At 42.0% G+C, this 24,196-nt stretch overlaps 1 long non-coding RNA gene across 1 annotated transcript in view; it reads left to right on the top strand.

The window, feature by feature from the left end:
- The window catches only part of LOC133046561 (uncharacterized), a 68,059-nt gene that overhangs the window by 5,244 nt on the left and 38,619 nt on the right, over window positions 1–24,196 (top strand). The window contains exon 2 of the long non-coding RNA XR_009690533.1: window positions 2,574–2,675. This is a non-coding gene — a long non-coding RNA (uncharacterized LOC133046561). The remainder of the gene's footprint in view (window positions 1–2,573; window positions 2,676–24,196) is intronic.

Raw genomic sequence — 24,196 nt, 5'->3', positions numbered from 1 at the left:
GTAGAATTAAAGTGTATGATTTATACTTTGTTTATTCCCATAAACTAATTTCATTGAATTCTCAAAGGGAAAGAAATGAACCTAACTGAATATAGTCAATCAATCATGGGCTTACACAATGTATGTGTGTATCTGTTTGTTTGTATGTGTCTATGTGTGTCTTTTCAACCTCCCTCCCCCATGGCTTAATTTCCTGTAACTTGTTGATTAACCTTTCAATTTTGCTTTTAGTCTCTTGCTCCAACATTAGAATTATCCCAAATGGCATGTTTAACTTCAGTATTGGAAGATGTGATGTGGTGGAGGGAAGAAAAGATGGTGATTTGAGTGGACCCCCATGTGATTGTTAGCAGATTTAGCAAATTCAGATGCCTATGATGTCAGGCATTTAACTCAAGGGAATGAATACGGCTGGGTTAGGAAGTTGATGAGCTAGATAGCACATGCCGTGTCTAAACAATCAACTCTAACAATCATGTGACCATGCAGAAGTGCAGGCCCACTGTTGCCATCCCAGTTTTTCAAGATAAACTGAAATTGCAGTTTTAGAAAAATATTTAATTGTAATGTCTTCCTAAAATTAAAGAAAGAATCAAAATGAAAACAACCCACAATTTGCAGTAAAATCATGTCTATAGGCCAGCTTTGGCTTGTAGGCTGCCAATCTGGGGCTATGATAGGCTATGATACTGTGTAGAAGAAGGGGGAAATGAATCAACATTTACCGAACATCTGTGGCTGTTGTTTTCCACCTGATCCTGGAATAAATGTAGTATCAACCTCATTTTCCTGATGAGGAAACAGAAGCTCAGGGAGGTTAAGTTCATTTAACCATAAAGCTAAGATCATTTAACAAAATTATATCAGGCGCATGTGCAAGGCTTTAGATGCCTAAATCTCCATTGTTTCCACACTGTCAAACTCAAGTCAGCATTCTCCATGGTGTGAATGACCTTTCAGTTTTCTTCAGATAAGGAAGCTGAGATTAGAGTGCAATTGAAGACTTCTTGTTCCTCTCGATTTTGTTACCCAGAACAGATGCATTTATGGTTACAGTTGTCTCAGAAGTGACCCTGCACAGTGGAGCTTCACCCTGTGTGTGTACAGTGGCTTCCTTGCAATGGGAAGTGCACCCAGAAAGAACTTCACAGTCTTGACTTCCCCTGAACTGGTTTAAACCTCCCTTTTAAGAAACATGGGGGTGAAGGAAACACAAAATTAGATTAGGAGCCCAGTGTAGACGAACGGTTCTGCCTTCTGTCCTGTACCTGGCAGGGCTTGTGATCTTGTTTATTATGCTTTCTGTTTATAGTCCTTGTTTCCCCAAACTGCTCCCCCAGGACAGCCTGGGAGGTGGTGCAAATGGAGGGTTTGTAAGGTGCTGTGAATGGGGCTCTTGTAAACACAAGAAAGGCCAAGGAGATTCAGGCCCACAGGTGATCAATCTTATGGGCTGCTGGTCCTCTTATGTTTTATAACCTTAGGAGGTTCTTTTATCCTTATCCTTATTTAAATCATTGTTTTAATTCTAGGTATCTTTTTTATAAATTTGCTTTTAATCACTTCACTCAGTAATTTTCCCTATTCTCCTTATTTGGGACTTTACTTTTTTTTTTTTTTTTTTTTTAAAGATTTTAGAGTTTACATCTCTCTACCTGTTTTGCAGATTTGTTTTTAATGATCAGAAGAAAGTTGTCTGAATTTTTTAGAATCCATATAAGTCAGCCAGCCTCTACAAAATGCAAAACTACATAGTTTAGTGAGAAAATGTTTCGGTGCTCTTTAAGTACACTATGTGTGTGTTAAGTCACTTTTGTCGTGTCCAAGTCTTTGTGACCCTATGGGCTCTAGCCCTCAAGGCTCCTCTGTCCATGGGATTCTCCAGGCTCAAGAGTACTGGAGTCAGTTGCTATGCCCTTCTCCAGGGGATCTTCCCCATCCAGGGATCAAACTTGCATCACTTATGCCTTGTGCGTTAGCAGGTGGGTTCTTTACCACTAGTGCCACCTGGGAAGCCTCTTTGCATACACTGGGTACTAATATAAGAAGATGGGAATTAGTAATAGTAATTTGGATCCTAATGTAATTTTTTTTCCTTATTTGGAACAAGGAACAGGGCTGGGTACTTTCTTCATGCAGTTTTGGGGACATAGAGTGATGTGACTTATAAGTAACTTGTACATTTCCATTTATTTACAGATTAACTGAAAAAGAAAAAAAGCAAAGATTAGCAGATTAAAATAATAGGGATTTTTTATGATATCGACACATTTGTTCTCAAGAGAACTAAATCAGGGGAGAGAAATCAGGCTATCCACAACTTTTCATTTTTAACTTTGTAGTTTTTGGTATTATTTAATAAAGCTAATTAGATCCTTATTTAATTCCAATCAGTTAGGAATTGCTTCTGGCTTCTACTAACAAAGGCTCAAAATAACAATGGCCTTCCAAAATAAGGCCCTTTTGCATTTTATTTCACGTGAAATAGAAACAAGCAGCCTAGAACTAGTAGAGCAACTCTGTGGTCCTTAGGAACTCAGTCTCCTTTTATCTTTTTCCTTCTCTATCCTTAGAACATGCCTTCTATGTTCAAGGTCACCTCACCATCAAGAGATGGCTGTCGGAGCTCTATCCATCACTTCTGCCTTACAGACATCAGGAAGAAGGGAAGCAGGGTGAGTAAAGCCACTTGCATTTCAGTAGAATCAATTTTCTTTTGAAGACCTTTCTTTGCAGCTTTTGCCAATAACGTCTACTTAAATCTCATTCGCCACCTGTATCTAAAAGGGATGTTTGGAAATGTGGTTTGTCTATTGCAGAGTCTAACTGTGTAGGTGTCTCTTAGTAAGGACAAAGGGAGGATGGATGTTGGGTGTGCAAGCAGCAGCTTCTACTGTAGTCCCTGGGGTTCTACTTCTTTCTCTGGGCAGGCTCACCGCCAGATGGATGGTGAAGAGTAGGGAACAATCAAAGCCACAGGGTACCTTGGTCAGTACAATCCAAGAACAATTCATGTAGGGCCTGCTTCTTGTGGCTGAGTTGGGCATATGTACTCATGTCCTTATATTGTCGTTCAGTCAATAAGCTGTGTCTGGCTCTTTGTGGCCCTATGGACTATAGCACACCAGGCTCCTCTGTACTCCACAATCACCCATAATTTGCTCAAATTCGTGTCCAGCCCTTACATGACCATATCATCATGATGTTTATATTCATTTCCTATAGCCTCTGTAACAAAATAAGAAGCCAGTAAACTTGGTGGCTTAAAGCAACAGAAATTTATTCTCTTATAATTTGGGAGGCCAGAGTCCAAGATCAGTTTCACCAAGCTGCAATCAAGATGACAGGGCTGTGTTCCTTCCAGCGGCTCATGCCTCTTCTAGCTCTGGTGGCTGCATCACTCCGGTCTTCACGTGGCCTCCACCTTCACACAGCCTCTCCTCTGTGCACCACACAGTTCCTTTCTTAGAAAGGTACATGTGGTTGTGTTTAAGGCAGACCCAGATAATCCTCGTCTCAAGATGAACTTAATCACACCTTCTCCTGTATTAGGTAATATTCCTTCTTTTGTATATTAGGTAACATTCATAGGTTTTGAGGATTAGGGTGTGGATGTATCTTGTTGGGTGACCATTTGGTCCACTCTGATGGTTGTGGTTTAGTTGCTAAGTCGTGTCTGACTCTTGTGATCCCATGGATGGTAGCCTGCCAGGATCCTCTATCCACAGGATTCTCCAGGCAAGAATACTGGAGTGGGTTGCCATTTCCTTCTCCAGAGGATCTTCCCGACCCAGGAATCAAACCCAGGTCTCTGCATTGCAGGCAGATTCTTTACCAACTGACATATGAGGAAAGCCTCACTATATATAGGGAATGGTTTATATCCTAAATCACCTTCTCTGGCATCTATATAAATATTTTTTTTGTTGATAATCTAGGATAATTGGTTTTCTTCCAAATATATGAAAACTTATATAAATATGATCAAAATCATACAAAGAGCCAGATATTTACCTTCTTTGTATCTTACAGACATCAATTAGTGTTAAACTGACTTGTCACTTAATAGGACTTTGTGTTTTTTGGTGCAAAAAAAATACTTGTTCTCACTTTTTAAAAAAGTAAGGTTTATTGAGGTATCATTTACATACAGTAAAACTCTCCCAGTTTAAGTATGTAGTTCTGTAAATTTTGAAAACATATATAGTCATGTAATTCCACAAAAGTCAAGTTACAGATATTTTCAAAGCCCTTAGGAAAGTCCCATCATGCCTCTTTATAATAAATTTTGCCCCTCCACCGTACACCCTGGAAACCATTGATCTTTCTCTTTTCAACAATGTCATAAACATGGAACCCTACAGTATTTAGCCTTTTGTGTCTCACTTCTTTCACTTAAAGCACTGTTTTGAGATTCATCCATGTTGTTGCATGTGTGAGTAGTTTGTTCCTTTTTACTTCTGAGTAGTGGTCCAATTTATAGATGTACCGTAATTCCTCTCTCCTAGTTGTATTGTTTCCAGTTTTTGACAATGATGATTAAAGATGCTATAAACATTTTTTATAGTTTTTATGTGAATATCAATTCTAATTTCCTTTGCAAGGATACCTAGGGATGGGTGTTGCTGGATTGTGTGGAAATTTATGTTTAACTTTCTAAGAAGTTGCTGAAGAGTTTCCCAAAGTGGACCTTTTTATGCCCACTGGCAGTGTATGAGCGTTCCCGGTGCTCCGCATCCTCACTAGCCCGTGGTCATGCCACCTTTTTTGTTTGTCTGTTTACATTCTATTAGGTTTATTGTGGTATCTCAGTGCAATTTTCATGTGCATTTCCCTAATGACTAATAGTTTTGAGGGTCTTTTTTATGTTCCTGTTTGCCATCCACATCTCTTTGATGAGGTGTTTCTTCAAATCCTTTGCCTATTTTTAATTAAGGTTGTTTGTTTTCTTATTAAGCTTTGAGAGTTCTTTATGTATTCTGGGTACCAGTCCATTATCAGATATGCATTTTGTGCATATTTTCTCAAAGTATGCATTCTCATTTCATTTTCACAGCTGTCTTTTAAGCAGCAGCAACTTTTAATTTTGCTGGATTCCAGCTTGTATGCTCATTGCAGAGCTACCAGGGAATGCACAGCTAACTACATCAGCTAAGCATACAGTTTGATTCTTGTCTTTGCCAGTTACATAGGTAATAAAGAGCAGTTTCTTGAATCAATCAATTCATTAATCAATGAGTGTTTATGAGTTACAGTTCTGCCATTTCCCATTTGTATGACCTTTGGCATCCTGCCACTTTGTCTATAAAAGCAGAATGAGGAATTTAATAATACTTTTAAAAAATTTTATTAGCCTATAGTTGATTTTACAATATTGTATTAGTTTCTGCTGTACTGCAAAGTGTATCACTTATGCATATACATATATCTACTCTTTTTTAGATTCTTTTCCCATTTAGGTCATTACCAAGTATTCAGTAGAGTTCCCTGTAGGTAGGTCCTTATAATAGTACTTTCAATAAAATAGGTACAGTCATAATTGCTTCTTTGCTTTCATGTTGATACTTTTGATGATTTTTAAATGAAAAAAGAAAAGGTAAAAATATCTTATAAAGCATAAAATAGAATCCAAGCATACTGAGCCCTGTTGCATGACCAGTAATCTTCTAGACCTTTGGAGGAAGAGGGATGTAAGGAATATATAGAATATAATTCTTATAACTGCTGAACTATAAAAATTGGTGCTATTCTATCAATACACGTGGCATCACTACGGCAACCACGTGTCCAGGATTTCCTGGAACCATCTTCTCTTCCCCCTGAAAATTCTGTGTCAGACATCGTGTCTCAATTTTTGGTTCAGAAATATATTAATCACAGACACAAAGCCTGTTTTACAGGAAAGTTCATAAACCTCATGGAAACTACCAGGATTTGGGATTACTTCTGTAATAATTATAATTGTTTTAGTTTTCAGAAAGGCAAAAGGCTTGTTGTGTGAGTGTATGACTCCTTTGGCTTTTGATGAGCCTGAGGGGGTATGTGTGTGGGTGTTTATATGTTAACCAATATATTTTTAATTGGTAAAAAATTGAACCTTTCTTTTCAGGAATAGTATTCACATGATCAGTTTCATTCTCCCCTCATTTGATAAAGTTGATTTTGAATCAACTAAATACAAGGGAATGCTTTGTCTGAAATGTTTTCTTTCTTTCTTTTTATTTTATTTTTTTTTTACTTTCCAGAAACTTGATCCAGCCAAATAAGAGTCTTAGCCAAAAATTTGTTCCCAAATTGATATTATCCTATAGTCTAATTCCAAGAACTAAGAAATAGTTCTTGCTGAAGATAAAGAACCTTTAGAAGATCTTTATCTTTAGCAAGAACTAGTATTTTCTTTTCCTTTAGAAAAGAAAGCATGTTCACAAAGCAAGCATGAAAATACTATTTCTGCACTGTGACTGAGTGGGTCAGCAAGTGCAGCCTGTTGAGGTCTGCACACTCAAGGGCGGAAAGAGGAGCAGACACTCTGCTCGTGATGCTGACTTCAGCTGAGGGCCTCTGCCGCCAAACCACCGGAACTCTGATAGGAACTGTGCATTCCATGTCTTCTCATACAGAAGATTTTAAATTAGCACATCATTCAAAACATACTACTTGCATGTCAGCCTCTTCTTGGTCATTTCGGAGGTAAACAACAAGCAGAGACCTCCTAAGCTGTGTTTCTAAGGGCCTGTTGATATGTCTGTGCCCAACATAAACATAAAATCAAACACAGGCGTTTCTAGCCTCAGGGACTTCCACCTGGATTCTGAGGACTCCCTGAATACAAGTCTGGAAATTGAATGGGGGAGCTGAAAGAAATGGGGCTCTTTCCCATCCCTGCTCACCCCTCCCCTTCTTTTTTCTCTTCTGCCACTGAGGGGTGCTCTCCTTTTCCTAGGAAATCCGAGGATCCCAGGATGGGCCAGTGTTGAAGGCCACACACCCCCCCTACCCCACCACACAAAACTATATACTTCTCTCAGCCTGCCCTAAGGCCAGTAGGAATGGTAGGACCCAGATTACCAAAGTGTTCTTTCTTGATGTTTTACTGAGTAGGTGAGGAATATGCCAACTAATAAAAAAAAAAAAAAAAAAAAAAAAAAACCATCCTGGTTAGGCCTAATCATTCCTGCTCTCATACTGGAAATGGGGAGAATAGACAAAAGCTTGTGCTGAATCTAGATCTAGTGGTATGACTGCTCCATCATTGCCTGGTTCTAGCATTCTTCCAACTTGATATACCTTTGGATGAACAGATTACCTAGGGAAGAAAAGAGACCAAAGTTCCCTTGTCTACCTCGCAGACACTCTTGGCTGCAGAGATTCTCATCCTAGGTGTGGGAGGAGGGTAGCAGAAATTTCTAGAGGCTTTGTTAATGACACAGTCTCTGAGTCTTCTGCTGTAGTCTCCTACTAATCCCCTTATTGAAAATCAGGGCCCAAGTGAGCCATGGTTTAGACAGAAAAGTATCACATCCCTTAGGTAAGGGTGGGGGTGAAGCAGGTAAAAAATCAAGAACAATTTTGTTGGTGGACTTTATGACATCATGTGATCTCATCCTGATTTGCATGGATAGCCTTCCTTGTTCTCTGTGTGAGTCAAGTTCAACCAGAGATCCAGAACCGGTAGGAGATAGATAACTACAAGGAACTGGCTTGCACGACTGTTGAAGCTGGAATCCATGGGTAGATAGATCTAAGAAGTGATGATCAAGAGCAAGTTGGACCCCACAGGCACAGGCTGAAGCTGTTAGAGGGACAGAAGTGCCAGTGAGGGGAGAGCAGTTGAACACCCAGATGCTATTGGTACGTGACTCAGGGAATGCCATGCTCTATTTAAAAGGCATACACTGGTTAAGTCAGGTCTATCAACATAATTTTGTTTAAAGGCAGTTGATTAAGGACCTTAATTTGAGCCCTAAAATCCCTTCATAGCAGTGCCTAGACTAGTGTTTGAATAACTAGGAGAAGGTACGTGTTTACTGCAAAATGGCTGTTGCCACCCCTTCCATCCTTATAGTTTACCCCAGTCAATCTAACATCCTGAAACCCATCACACCCTTCCCTTCCCTCCCCTCCCTCCCTCCCTCCCTCCCTCCCTCCCTTCCTTCCTTTCTAAAGAGTTCCAGAACTCTTTTTCTTTAGGACTTAGAATTCAAGCATTTCCAAGGTGCAGATTGGATTTTTAGAATGTTTTTTGTTGGAAAAACTAGGGCTGTAAGCTAGAACTATGTCAGCACATGTCCACTGTGTCAGTGTGCTCCTTTGGCCTCTTCCCTCCATCTCAAGATGCCTGCTCATTCTCGTACTCAAGACACTGGCTGTCCTATAGGATTGGCTGTCCAATATCCCCAGATTATTCCAGGCCGGGCTGTCCAGTCCAGGAGCATGGTAGGCAAAGATGAACCAACCCCCAAGCACTCGAAGAATGACTTTAATGTGGAAATCTCTACCCCTGCTAAATCTGTGCGCATGAAGCAGCCACAACAAATGGGGCTGTAAACAATGCCAATTGTGCTGACTCCAGAGCATACACAGATGCGGCAGCTTTGTAGATCCAGTTTAACAAAGGGATGAGTCAAACTTGTTGTTGGCAAACAATCCTACATTGTCTTCCCTCTCTCCCCCAAGTGGGGCAACATTCTGTGAGCTCTGGGAAGCACTGCATGCTTGGGTGCGAAGCTCTGTGGGACAGTCAGTGGAGAAGCCCCAACTACCCCCAAATCCCTGATTGCCTGACACTCAGCCTGAGTGTTGTAAGAATAGGGCAGCATTAAATCCTTCAATCCCAGTGATGCTCATCTAGGGCAGATCCTTTTATCAACAAGGCAAGTCCAGAGTTCTGGCCCCGGGGTATGTGTTTGGAATGTCTGACAGGTTACACAGTCCAACACCACAAAACGGGGCCCCATTGGCCTCTTTTTCCCTCATCTGTGTTTAGCTGATGTAATTACACATTTATATGATCACAGTCTGCTGTTTACCATGAGGTAATAGGGGGGCCCAAGGAACTTGAATGCAGCAGCTGAAAATGCACAGATCATTGACTTTAATGGCTGCACAGCCAGAGGAATCAGAATCCCATGACAGAGCAGTTTCTTTCAGGCCTCAGCATCCAAGAGCAGTTTGGCCTCTGGGTTCTCCTCCTTGGTGAAGGAATCTTTAATGGGGAAAACAGCCTCTTTCCTCCTGATCCCAGATAGAACCGCCCAGAATACTCTCTGCTCTTTACTCTTTCCCTCAGTGATCTTAGAGGGAGAGAGAGGCAACTTTTCTTTAAAGGCACGCTATGTCGCTTCAGTCGTGTCTGGCTCTTTGTGACCCCATAGACTGTAGCTTGCCAGGCTCCTTTGTCCATGGAGTTCTCCCAGCAAGAATACTGGAGTGAGTTGCCATGCCCCCTCCAGGGGACCTTCCTGGCCCAGAGATCCAACCTGGGTCTCTTATGTCCCCTGCATTGGCAGGTGTGTTCTTTACCACTAGTGCCACTTGCGAAGCCCTTTTTTTTTTTTTTAAAGGGCCAGATAGTAAATATCTTAGACCCTGGGGGCTGTAAAGTCTCTGTTGCAACTACTCAACTCTGCTGTTGTAGTTTTAAAACTCAGCCACAGACAGTATGTAAAGAAACAAGTGGGGCCATGTTCCAATGAAACTTTGTTTATGGACACCAAAGCATTTTAATTTTCAGGTAATTCTTGCATGTGGTAAAATATCCTTCTTTTGATTTAAATATGTGAAAACCATTCTTGGCTTGTTTGTTGTTCAGTCACTCAGTTGTATGCAACTCTTTGCGACCCTGTCCTTCACCATCTCCCGGAGCTTGCTCAAACTCACGTCCATTGAGTCAGTGATGCCATTGAACCATCTCATCCTCTGTCGTCCCCTTCTCTTCCTGCCTTCAATCTTTCCCAGCATCAGGGTCTTTTCTAATGAGTCGGCTCTTCACATCAGGTGGCGAAGATATTAGAGTTTCAGCATCAGTCCTTCTAATGACTGTTCAGGACTGATCTCCTTTAGGATTGACTGGTTTGATCTCCTTGCAGTCCAGGGGACTCTCAAGTCTTCTCCAGCGCCACAGCTGGAGTTGGCCCATGGCTGTAGGTGTTGAATCTTGTCTCAGAGTCACTCAGTGGCATCTTCAGATGCCACTCAGAATTCGGAAGGGGAGGCAGCTCTGGTGATACTTCCAGCCATAAGGTCTGGCATTTGGTCCAAAACCCTAGACTTGCCCTGAGGTATCTCAGCCTTGGTTTTCTCATCTGCTATCTGGTGCTGCCCCCAATCCCCTAGCAGCCTGATGCAGGAATGAATGAATGATGGAAAAGCCTGTAAAGAACCATGAATTCAAGTTCAAACATCCTTTTTATTTTGATTTCCATTTTTTTTTTTCATGTTCACTGTGGTTTTGAAACATTTTCTTCCTTTTTAGCCACCTGTGCCAAGGGTCTTTTGGTTTTGAGGATGGCAGTAGTTTTGATGAGATAAGCTTGTCACTTAGATTTTGAAGCATGAAAAGTCCCTGAATGTCAACATGCTGTTGAGGCTGTGGGAGACTTTGCCAGTGCTATTTCAGCCAGGTTGAGTGCCCAGTGGAGCCCACTTAAAAGCTTTGTCTTGTCCATTTCTCTGAGTAGAAGAAAACCTATCCTCAGATGTCTTTTCATTTTAACTCTGATACATTGCATTTGTCAAGCTTTAGATGAAAGAAATGCTTTTGAATATCTATGTGTCAGACTTGACTCTATCTTGAAAATATAATAAGCTCTTTGGATACCATTCCTTGTGAGAATTTAAGCCACAACTTGTAATTTTGCTTTCTTTAAGTCTGAACAAGTTTTTACCATATTTTTAGTTTTGCCACCTCCTCTTAGAGGGTTTCAGGCCCCCCGACCTCAAATAAAAAGCCAATATATAGAGATAAGAAAAATGACAGTGGTCACAATGGGCCACCTTTTCCTTCTGTCTGCATTGATTCTGCCTTTACAGAAAAGCTGGGTGATAAAACACTTAGTCATCTGGCAGAGAAAGGATAGGACCACACCAGGACTGGCCCGTCTGTAATTTTCTTTGGCAAAGGAAGACAGAAGGCAATAATTTTATTCATTTAAATGCACTAAGGTTTGGAAAGAATTTTGAAGTATAGTTTATAGTAAATTATATTGAAAATCACAGTGTCATTCTTCACTCAAATAGCACATGGCCTCTGAAATGGTCAAAGGCTTTGCCAGCCACATACAGAACTTCAGCAAGCAACCAAGTCCATATCTGTCAAGTTCAGACATGAAGCAGAATCCATGGCCAAGCAGAGCTGCCCGCAACTTCGGTGGCTCCAGAGAGACTCCTGCCGCAAGTGGTCTTTACTGTTCAAGGTTGTTCAGGACCATTCTTCACACAAGGGAAGCAGGTTTTCTGTGCTCCATTCACAGGGGGAGCCTGCCCTCGGGTCTGGGAAGCACCATGCCGGAGGGCAACACCATTTTTCCCAGCCTTGATGAAGCGTGCGCGGGGTTTGGAATTTCATAGCAGTAATTAAGAGTTTGCTCTTCTTCAATTTCATTTTCACCAGCAAATGAGGAACATGGCTCCTGCAACGGTGACTGCCCCCGGGACTTGGCTCAGAAATTGCAGTCCTTGGCTGGCACTCCTGGTCTTTTTCACCACCAGCCATCCCTCCCTGCGAGAGGCAGTTGTTACGTTTTTGCCTCTGCGCTCTCTATCCCCAACACGTTGGGCTTGTGTGTGTGTGTATTTGCACGCTTATGTGTGTATGTGTTTGCACAATTTCATAATTTCCCATTCAAGACTAAGGGCAAGGCATGGTGCTCATTCACAAACTACACAAAGTGTGACCATATCTAGATGTGTAAAAGACAGGAAAAGTGACCTTCAGAATAGTGAGGGCACCCTTGGATCCTTCAGCTCCAAGTGCCTGGTCCTCTCATCTGCTGGCCAAATGAAGAGTAATAATGGTGGTTTTCATTTCTCTTCCCTGTCCCACCTCCTGTCAAGAAAGAATGATTAGTTCCATGGAAGATATGAAAATCATTCACTGAGTATATCAAATAGAAATTGAGTGCAAACTATATGTCTGGTACTGAGTTAGAGATAAAAGATAGAGTGATGAGAAGAAAAACACTATGCCACTAACCATGTCACTCTTTGTGACCTTGGACATGTCACTAAAGTTCTCAGGGATTGGGCTGCATCTCTAGTATTGGCCCTTTCTCTGATAGTTCAAGAAGTCAATAGAAATGGGGGAAGGAAATGAATAGCTAGCTTAGGCATCAGTGGCAGAAAGGACTCCTGAAATGATGTTCTGTTTGGTGACAGTGCTGTCCAGAGGGACAAGTAAGACAACAGTAACTCAGACAGGAACCACCTGGACACAAGGAGGAAGGAGGTAGGGCATTGTCAGGGGACTTCATTACAAGTCAGAGCCCCCTTCAGAAAGGGACCATTGCTGCTTTCCAAGTAAGGGAGCTTACCTGTCACATGGGTCATGTGTAGAAGGGGGAGGAGGAAGAAGTTCTCTGTGGCTAATTGCCTTGGTCTGTGTCTCCTTACTGAACAGACTGAGGAATCTCAGTTCCTTTAAGTAAGTGGGTATCCCTTGAGTTTTGGGGATTTAGAATGTGAGAGGAGTTGAGGAAAAGTGAAGGTCTTGAAGCCACTAAAAGCAGCCTTGCTTTGATGTCTTGGTGCATCTTTGATGTCTTCATGTGTCAGTTTCCTCTCTACAAAGGGGGCTGGTAGAATTCTTTCTGCATGGGTAGTAAGTTGCATTTTTCCAAATAGCCTCATATGCATGCTTATTTCATTCCTGCAGAGAGCTAGAGAGGAAAGCAGGTCTTAATTTGAACAAATCCTTTGATAATGGACTATCCTGTGAACAGTCGGTCCATGAGAAGCTTTTGGGCTGGAGTTCTAGTCTACGTAAAGTGTCTTTTCAATTGAGGTTTTAGGAGACATTCAACTTTGAGGTCCTCCAAACTTAGAGCAGTTACCATAGTGGTCATTGTAAATGTCATGGTCAATACCAGTTTCCAGTTCTGCACAAAACATAAACTGGCCCTGCCTCTAAGGAGCAAGTCACTCTTTTTCTCATTACTGACGCAATAAGCTCTTAGAGTCATTAACTGTTACTGGGGGAGGGGTGGTTGGGTACATGGAGGTAGTACTTCCCAGGCTTGGTAGAAAACACCTAGTGAATAAGTGCTTCTTTCATCTAGTTGTTTCTAACCCTTCAGGATGAACATAAAAATGAAACAGCAGATTTTTTATTCTCCATCTCAATAGAATTTTGAAGGATTCTTGCTGTATTGTGCATTGAAAGCCTTCATTAGCGATGCAAACACTTCAGAAGGCAGGGAGTGACTCAGACACGCTCCAGAAATAGTACTGAGGAAAATTGCTTTTATGTAATTCTTTCTCAGAATGTCACACTGTGAATTCTTATCATCTCAGCAGAGACACATGGGAAAGATGGCATCTCCCGGGACTGGCGGGGATGTTCTCACGCCCACAGCCGTGTCATGCTTCCCAGGCCTCCAGGAGCCACTGGCAACTTGAGGGCAGCTGCCGAAGCACAATGGGGAAGTGAAATGTGAGGGGAAGCCCAAGAAATGACTTCCCTCTTCAATTTCAGTAGCATTGCATTCGGTACCTATGATCCAAAGAGGTGACATTTTGATTTATTTTTTGTTAGTGTTACTTTGCTTCCAAATACAGACTCTTCAAACTTATTAAAAATAATTGTGGCAAAATATATAGAACATAAAATTTATCCTTTTAAAGTGTATAATTCAAAGACATTAAGTTTGCTCTTGTATTCTGCAACCATCATCATCCATCTTTTTCATCTTTCCAAACTGAAACTCCATACCCATTATAAAAGAACCCACCATTCCCTGTCCTCCCAGTCCCTGACAACCCCTGTTCTTTTATCTGTATGATTTTTTATACTCTAGATAACCCACATAGGTGGAAGCATACAGTATTTGTCCTTTTCTGACTGGCTTATTTCACTTAGCAAAATGTCTTCAGGGGTCATCCATGTTGTAGCATTTGTCAAAATTTTATTCCTTTTAATATGTAAATAATACACTATTGTATGTATTAATATATATCACACTTTGTTTATCCATTCATCTGTCAAACTGGGATTGCCTCTGCATTTTGGCTCTTGTGAATAATGTTGCTTTAAACATCAGTGTTCTAGTCCCTGCTTTCAGTTGTTTGGGGATATATACCAGAAGTGGAATTGCCAAAAATGCACTCTTAAAAATGGGAAGGAAAGATCCTGAGGGGAGTAGGCAGTCCTATGATTTACGCTATCAACACACTGGAAGAAAAGGGGCAGTGGTAAATGATCTAGAACACAGAACCTAGTGAGGTTGATGGAAGCAGTCACCCAGGCAAGGAGGGGAAGGTGAGAGGGTGGGTTTGGTCTTAAGGAAGGCTGAGCTGTTGGTGAATTGAGGATTGGATCTTGAGAGGTTCTTCTCCTTGGTGAGGTTGTAGGCAGCTAAGAGTGAGCTCTGGAAAGCTAAGCCAGGGCCAGGACCTCCAGGAGCCACTCCAGGGCACACCGTCAGGCATGCACGCAGAGGCACCATGCCCGCCCTTCTCCCCTCTCTGCTGGTGAGGCCCTCCCATGGGCAGCTCTGCCCTGTGCCTGGCAATGCTCAGCACCGGGGTGTCTGCAGGTCCTCCCATGTGAGAAATGGGATGATCCCGGGTGTTCTGGGCTCTAAGCTGCTCTGGGGTGGTTAGGATAGGTGTATTTCCTGCAGATTCATGCATTCAAGTGACCCTTGGAAGCCAAATCAGACTTTGGGGTTTTAACATATGGTTTTCCAAATGTGGGGGCCCCCGAAGTTGGCTCGGCTGTGTGTACCCTCTGGGCTGTGAAAAGCTTTTAGGGGAAGGGCAGATGAAATGAGCACAAGTAGGAAGTCACGGCAAAGCTTAGGATGGTCACCTTTGATGGCCTGGAATGATCTGACCTGGCACCAGGGCCTTCCCTCCCTGGGACAGGCCCAGCCAGTACCCCAAGGACCTGCATTTTTGTTCTATGCTGCCTCTCCCATTAAGCAATGATGATAGCACCCGTGGATAATGACCAGTCTTGGAGAGATTTACATTCTGCATACTTGGTTAAAAATTTTTTTTATGCAACCGGTGTTCTACTTTTTCCTAGAATCTTTGCCTCTCTAAGGACTAGTCCTTGCTCTTGCAAAGTGAAGGGAGAAAGGGATCCAAAAAATATTGGTCCACAGTAACTTTCAATTAGCATTGTTAGCCAAATACTCTGAAGTTCTATGAGAGCCCACCCAAAGTCCTGCTTTGTTATCTAAAGGGGCCCTTCACAATAAGATAGCTGACATTTTGGGCCTGGATTTCAAGAGGATTTATTAGTCAGGGGCAAGCGGGGAGTTTGGCTCCATGACAACTTGGAACATTTGCCGTTGATCTGGAAAGAACGACAGCACACGTCTGAATAGAGAGAAAAGGGACAGAGTTCTCAGCTGAACACTAATGAGAAGAAGATGAAAGTGCTTCAGAAAGGTGTCCAGCCAGCAGGTTATGTGGTGGGTGGTTTGAGTACGGAAGGTCACACCCAGGAGGGACTTGTCAGGGAAAAATGGGTACTGAAATTAAGACTATCCAAGTAGCTATCACCAGAACAGTCTTTTCCCAGGGTTTAAAAAAATATTGCATATAAAAGAAGGATGCACTTGTTTAATTGTCTAGATTCTCTTACATTTCGTCCTGTGGCCCCTTTAGGGTTGAGTGGCAGTGGAAGACACTGATTTTTATTGTAAGTGTCTTAGACCTGAGATAAAAATGAATAAAAAGGATAAAAAAATCTTTGAATAATTTACAAAGCAGTGGAAAAATTCTGCTTTAGGAATCGAGGAAGATGGAGCTAGCTTTGGCTCTGATGCAGCTCTGGCTATTCAAAACGAGAGATTATCTTACCCATTGGCCCTCTGCTCTCTCATTTTATAATGGGATAGGAAAAGTGGGAGGTGGCTGGATTAGAAGTCTTTTGCTCATGATCCAGAGGGCTTCAGAATCTTGTCCCTCCAAGATAGGATAGTTGGCAGTGTGTTATATCTTGGTGTACATGGGCACTTTTCTGGGGAAGGCTCATTACTTTGGTCCTATTCCAGGAAGTGGTCCATGGCTTCTCAAATGTTAACAACTCCTGAACTGGATCCTTAAATACCCTAATAGTCTTTGAATATGCTGTTGCACTTCTGTGATTCTAAAGTTATTCAGGTCTGCTCTGTGAGGGGGCTGTGATTCCCCCAGTCTATTATGTTTTCATTGTAACATGAGAACATGTTGCAGTGTAGGTTCATGCTCTGGTACAGTCTTGTTTCCTGGTCTTGGCTGGGCTTTTTGGGGACAAGTAATTAAGAAGGAAGAAATACAAGTCTTTGGCTTCTCTCCTCACTCCAGTTCCTGATTGTGCCTGTTCATCCCAGCCCTGAGGGTCTCAGAGAGCCCCATTGTGAAGCCCAAGCAGCTTTTCTGCTCTCCATCTTGTCCCTACCACCCTTGCTGCAGCCCTCTACCCAGACATGCCCATGTGACATCCCTGTCTTCCAACAGTTGATTCTAATTGAAAAGCTTGATGGGGAGTGATCTCTGGGTGGGCGAACCTTTCAGTGACCTCTGGATACCCTCTCCCTCTGGTAGAAGAACATTTCTGCAGAATTACTAAGCTCTGCGTGTGCAGAAGGAGGCAGAGATGGAGGAATGTGTTCTTTTTGAAGGAGAAAGCTCCTAGGGTAGAATTTCATACTGGGTGAACTTGCTGAAAACACCCACAGAAGTGGCACATCAGACCATTCTGCCCACAAGCTTAAAAAAAAAACAAATGAAATCAAAAGATCCTCTGTTTGACATACACAAAATTCACTGTTTCAAAACACTTTCAACGTGATTTCTGTTTCGTTAGATTTCTTGTTCCAAGGATTTTGCCCCGCCCAGCATGGGATTGCTGAATATTCTGAGAACTGTGTCTCCTGTCCTGAGTGTGACCTCAGTGTGAAGCGTGACACAGGGATGGTCACACACAGAGGAGGGGCATCTTAGTCGGAGTGGGGCTTAGGTCTGTTGAGGAGATATACCTCTGCCTTTATTACTAAGCTATTCAACAGACATCCTTAGCAGCTTTACTTTCCTTCAGTTGTGGGAATCCTAGAAATGGCACCTGGGATCGTCCCGTTCTCGGACAAAGGCTGAAAAAGCTGATGAAGAAGTTGCTAGGGCACTGCTGTTAAAGGTTAGCTTGTATCTACTCCGGACGATTTGGGAAGTACCAGTGGGACCTTCATGTGTTTCGTGAGCGTTTTGATGATCTTGTTTCCAGAGGATAAATTGAGTCCAAGCCATTTGGAATTCTGAAAATCATTGAATTTCTTCTTTCTTTCTTTTCTTTTTTAAACAGAAGTTCTTCTTCATTTAAGACATATTCCATACACAACTTTTTAAAAGGAAAATTATTTTCTGGATATTCAGTTTTACACTTGTTATCCTTAATGTGAATCCATGTGACCCCACCACTCAGCTCACTGTGCGGGATGGGTTTCAGAGATTTTTGAAAGCTGGAAGAGTTTTATCATTTCCTTTCCATTAAATGATTCTCTTTTGCCAGCTTTGGTATTTTCCCTAGAATGTTTTAAGAAAGAAATTGTATAGAAACTTTTCTATTCACATCACATGTCATTAAAGCCCTGCTGTGGGATGAGGTTTGACTCCTGAACAGAAGTCTTTTGATAGCTCAAAATCTGATGTTCAGCAATTATTGCTTTTTGAGAACTCCAAGTACACCCAGCATTGCAGTTTTTGAAACAATCGCCTCTTTTCTCTGGTTTCTCATCTCACTTGGCTCCCATGGAGACATGAGACAGGCCCTCTGTTTCTGTTTAAGTAGAACAACTGACATTTATGGCCCAGCTGGAAGGAGAGAGGTGGGTTGACTGATTCAGGCTTTCATTTTTTTTTTTTTTCCTGAACTAAAAATGTGATATGAGTTTGTTATATGTTTATTTAATCTTAATTCAGGCTCCTCTATAAAAATCCTGGTGGGAGAAAGAACCCAAAGCCTCAACATATGTCTTGAACTTGGAATAAGAAACTTTAATCCTTGGAAAAACAGTATTGTGTCAACTTCAGATTGCAACTAATTGCAGTATATTCAGACAGTGGCAGGAACTTTTTATTTCCCATTTTAATATTCAGTTCATACAATCGTGCATTAAAGTGAACTTTTGAGTGCATATTTTCCCTAAATTTTCTTCAGGCCTGTATTTATTTTATTTGACTGAAACCCTAGTGGCCTGTATGAAGTGAGCCAGATGTTTTGCATTTACAGACGGTGCACCTGATATGGCCTTAGCAGGTTTGCTGGTTGGCAGCTGTTAGCTGGAGCTCTCAGCATCAGTATGCATTTTAACTGCAGAGAACAAACGAAAGGCTCCATTGATTGGTAATTTATATGCTGTTCCCTATGTTCCATGCTTCAGGCTCATTAGGTGATTTATTACTTAGATGACCTTATGAAGTGGGTCTTCTTACTAGCCTACTGCTTCATTGAAGATAAAGCCGCAGATCAGAGGAGATCCATGACTTTTCCAAGGTCACAAAGATAGAAATTAGAAAGGAAAACTGGGGTGTCTGACTATAATTATTATGTTATGCCCCTTTGGCCCAAATGTCAGTTGGGTCCATCGTGCCGGTTCAAATATGGAAAAACAAGAAACTCACTGCCATCCAAAAATGCAAGGGAAGTCCAATAGCCTCTTGTGAGTTCCTGGAATGTAGGCTCTTTTTGGGAGGGGCAGTTCAGCTTTGCGATTAGGAGCATGGGCTATACAAGGTATGATTAACCCATCTGTGCCTCTCCTTCCTCATTTGTAACATGGAGATAAGAATGGTCTCCACTTTGCAAGGTGAGTGTGAGGATTAAACTAGTCCATCCATGCTCACACACAGTAACACTCCAGGCTGGATGATTACCATGGGTGTGACTTTTGGACTTGGGATCCTCCTTCTGCTCAATACATTTAGTCTATTGAGGATTCATCCTTGGTTTCCCGGGTCTTACTTCTGTATCAACCTCATCATAGAACTCAGTCCTTTCAATTTCCAAAGACCTACTATTTCTCCAGAGTCTTGAATGTGTGTTTAAGTAGGTTTTACCAACAGCTCTGAGGGACTCAGAGGGGAATTTCCATATTGAAAGGCATATAATCTCAGTTGAATATTGAGTGCACTTTTTCTTAAAAGTCCATGATGTCCACATCATAGCTTTTATTGCCATATCTCCTGCTAATTCCTGTTCTCATAGTCTCACACACTGCTGTATTAAGATGAAACAGTTTTCTAAAGAGAATCCTGGAGCTGGCTGTTAAGGTAATTTCTTTTTTTGACTCTGACACTGATTTTTAAGGGAGAGAAGCATTCTTTGCTGGTTGATGGTGTTCTTTTTTCCTCCCTTTCTCCCTCCTAGCTTCCCTTTCTCCCCACTGCCTACACCACTTCCCTGTTCCTAAATGTAAGAAAAAGACTGAATTCACTGGTTAGGTATTTTCTAACATCAAGAACAATGTATGTGTTGAAATGCTACTTTTGTCCCTTTCCAGTTTTATTGAATTTTCAGAGAATCCTTCCTTTTTCTCCTAATTACGTCTTAGAATAGTTCATCAGTCACGCTCACCTCCCAGCTCTCACAGATTGATCAAGGAGCCCCTGCGGAGCTGTTATCGAGCATGTTGTCCCCTCTGCTTTTCCCAGCGTGCCGTCTCCCATCCTCACTCTGTGGTCTCTGGAACAAGACAGCTGGTTAGGGTCAGGGTGCATCTCTAGATTGTCCCCCTCCCCTCAAGGGAGGAGCTCACTTCCTCAGGGAGACAAGCCAGAACGTGGTAAGTGGTTATAGGAGAGGAAAGCCTGGGCAGAAGAGAGGACATGACCAAAGCTGGACTGGCCCAGCAGAAGTGTGGTTAATGTGAAGTAGATGTGTGTGAGTGTGCACACATACATGCACACATAAATATGTATGTCATTATTTTTCTAATTATATAATTACTGCATATAAAATAATTTTGGTTAGGGGATTTGGAAAATATGGAAAAAACCCAAAGCAGATAAATAAAAATATCCACAATTTCACCATCCAATCTCCACAAAACATTGCTATGTTTCTTTCTACTTGTCTTTGTATGACAACATACATGCTGCACATATAACATATTTCAAATCAGAAATGACCTTATGCCAGCTCATTATAGATAACTCTATTTAGGCTAAATTAGAATCAATGTATGTTTTTTTTTTTTTTTTTTGCCTGACACAGGAAACTTACTCACTGGCCTTCTCTGATCTTTACAGTGTTCTGAGCGTCCATGCTCCTTTCCAGTGAGCTCAGCGTTTAACCTGCTCAGCCCAGTCACATGCATCTCAGCATTCTCGCTTCTGCCCATCCTCTTGTAGAATGCTTTCTTGACGTTTTGATTAAATCTAAATAGCTTCAATCCTCTGTATCTCTGCTGGCCCCACCTAGCCTCCTGTCCCATCACAGACAGGAGAACCCATTTGCAAAAGTTTTTATACATGGCTGAGCTGCAGGAGACGCCTGTTCCTTCACAGATGTCTGTGAAATCGATCATTTCAGCATTCAAAAGCAAAACAGTAGGTATAAACTTTGGGCTTGCAAGTATAAACCTAGATTCAGGTCCATTTCTCTAGACAAAGTTTTAGCCTCTGTAAAGTGAGATATTAAAAGTGAGCATTTGATTCTGGATTAATTTAAGGGTTCAGTGAGATATGCTCACGAAATATGCTCAGTCCCATACATATGATATGAGTCCTCAATTTGTGGATATCATGGTTCACTAACTTCAAGACTGTAGAACAAAATGATATGTAGAATTCAAGTGACATTTTCCCAAGGTGAGCCCTACACGGTGGAACTTTTCTGCAAAGAGTAACTGACATGGAAGGTGAGTTGAAATGGAAGTAATGGACCAATACAATGGTAGCCATAGCTAGAGGACTTCCTGCATTCCAAGCCCTTCACAGGTTTCATGTAATTTTCTCTGCAATGCTAAGAAGTGGATACCACTACTTTGTCCATTACAATATTTGAAATTCCAAAAGAAGTCAGCTTAAATGATGAGGAAATTCATTCTCTCTCAGGACAAGAAGTCCAAAATTAGAGCAATCTGCAGAGTTGGTTGACTCAGTGATTTAAATTGTCAAGTGCAAGCTTACTTTTTCTCTCTCTCTTCTGCCATCCCTACATTGGCTTTACTCTTAAGCTAGAAGCAAGATGGTGGCAGTAGTTTCAGATATCACAGCCAAACACAGCAAAGTTCAGAGTAAGATTATCTCTTTGCATGGCTCTCTCTCAAAAGTGAGAACAATTTCCCCAAATATCTGCTATAGATTTTCTATTACACGTTAGTGTTCAGAATTTAGCCTGTTTCTGAATCAGTCTTTAGAAAGCCAAATGTAATTATTCTTAAGTCAATTAGGTCTACTTCTGGAGTTAAGGGTGGGATTAGCTGCCCCGAAGGTCATGCCTCTAAGGGAAGAGGTGGATACCTGGCAAAACTGGGGTCTTATTAAGAAGGGAAAATGGATGCAGGGTTGGTACTCAGTAGCATCCAGTTAAAGATCATCCCTATTTTTCAGATGAGGAAACTGGCAATCATAAAGCTTAAGTAATGTGTCTGATGTCCTATAGCTAGCAAGACACAGAGATAAAAATTATAATGCATGGCTCATCTGTCTTCTGTGATTACACATCCTTAAAATGGGTAAATTTATAGCTGCCCTGTGTCTTTTGCAAATACTCAGATCATGAGGGTGCATCTGAAGTAAGATTCTTTTAGACGATTGTAAAACCTGGTGGAGCAACCGACGTCTCACACTTAACAATGTGGGATGCTGAGAATGCCTTGTGAAGCCAGCATGATTTGGTACATGGCCAGGAGTAGGGTGGTGCCTCTTGAGAAGCAGTGGAGGTGAAGAGGCTAATCCTTCAGCAGTGACAAGTCATACAAAAGACACATGTAGTCTTGTGCCAGAGTCGATGCTGTCAGGACAGTGATACAGAAAGTGTCCCCATCATACATCATTGGTGCTTCCAGTGCCATCTCCCAGACTCTGTATTCTTCACAAATGTGTACTTAGCTGTTCATCACGAAATCAAATGGAGATAAAATCCTTCTCATATATATGACGAGGAAAGAAATCTTGAGGAGTCAGAATCTCACGTGCGGCCACAAAGTTAAAATGTGTGTTCTTCCTCGACCAGTGCTCCAGCCACATTCCCCTCTCTCTGACAGCTCCGTGAGCTGTCCTTCCCTTTCTGTGCCCATGGACTCCATCCTTGACCTTCCCCTCAATTTACACGCTCTGCTTGACTACCTTGAAAGACAGCCAGAATGCCAATGATGTTTAGGTCTGTGTTTCAGACTCCTGACTTTTGCCTAAACGCTAGGACTTTATTGCATCTACCAGTGGATGCCTTTCTAATCACCTCAGAGGCTCCTCAAACTCAACATGTCCATACATTCGTATCTTCCCGTGCCCACCGGAACCAAAACAAGAACATTTTTTCTGTCCCACAGTCTTTTGAATTGGACACAACCATCTAGCCCATAGTGCGACATGGAGTCCTTGGGATTATTTTGACTTTTGACTCCTGATATTTCAGTATACCACGTCCTGCTATTTCTACTTCCCCTCTCCAGCCCTGTCCAGCTCTCCATCCTTACTGACTCTGTTCTAGAGCAGGCTTTCATTCTTTCCTGCTTTGGCTGTTTCAGTAGTCTTTGCCTCTTCTCCCTCTGTCTCTCTTCTGCGTGAAACCCATCCTCCCTCTGCCACTGGAGGTATCCCCCAAAACACAGGCAAAGTCACACCACTTCACGAGCAAACTCTTGATGAGTCTTGAAGGGTAAAATCCATCCTCTTCAGAATATCACATAAGGCTCTTCACAGTCTTGAACTAATTTGTCCCCAGAAGACTTCCTACCCCATAGAGAACTAAAGTGTATCTTTCAAGACTCAGCACACATATTCCTCCTGGGTTCCCAAAAGAGACTAATTTATTCTTCAGTGCTCCTCCAGCACATGGCACATGCTGTGACACAGTGCTTGTAGCTTTACATTGTAATGCAGCTTTTCTTTTTAGGCTGTGCCCCTCTAAACTGTGAGGATCATGGTTTTCTTTGTATTTTAAGCTCCCGTTCAGCTGGGAGGGCCTGCAAGATAAATTTTGTTGAAAATGAAATAACTGCTTTGAGCTATATATCTACATATGGTGAATGTTTGTGGTTAAATACTAAACTAACCAATGCTTGTGTCTCAAGACAGGAGCTTGTGTTTTGAAACAACAAAACAATGCTTGTGTGTGTGTTTTTTTTAAACCTTTACATCATTCACATAGGCAACATATACTCCTTGTAATAACTCTTCTTTTGGAGTGACATGCATGCGCCAACTTTTCTTTAAAGGTGTGCTAAGTTGCTTCAGTCATGGCTGACTCTTTATGACCCTATGGACTGTAGCCTGCCAGGCTCCTTTGTCTGTGGGACTCTCCAGGCAAGAATACGGGAGTGGGTTGCTATGCCCTCCTCCAGGGGATCTTTCCGACCCAGGGATGGAACCCATGTCTCTTACATCTCCTGCATTGGCAGGTGGGTTCTTACCACTAGTGCCAACTGGGAAGCCCTTGGGTAGTGACTCTCACTCTTAAACAATGGGGTAGGTGGTGGTATTCCTTGAAAATCACTGCTGTGCCCCATTACAGATATGTTTGACATGATGAAAGCTGTAAGTTTCAAATGTGTACTTTGTGCCAGGCCTTGTTCCTCTTTGATATTTGTGTATTAAGTCATTTATTTAAATTATTTAAACAATGATCTTGGTCCTACCGTTTCCCCAGTTTACAGACAGGAATGCTAACACACAGAGAGGTTAAGTAACTTGCCCCAGTCATTGCTGTGTGTGTGGGCTCAGTCACGTCCCATTCTTTGCAACCCCATGAATTGCAGCCCTCCAGGCTCCTCTGTCCATGGAATTTTCCAGATGAGAATCCTGGAGCAAGTTGCCATTTCCTCCTCCA

This window comes from Dama dama, chromosome 25 (assembly GCF_033118175.1).
Source record: "Dama dama isolate Ldn47 chromosome 25, ASM3311817v1, whole genome shotgun sequence".
Taxonomy (NCBI): Eukaryota; Metazoa; Chordata; class Mammalia; order Artiodactyla; family Cervidae; genus Dama; species Dama dama.
The sequence above is the reverse complement of the archived record's forward strand: the minus strand, read 5'-3'. Positions and strand labels throughout refer to the sequence as shown.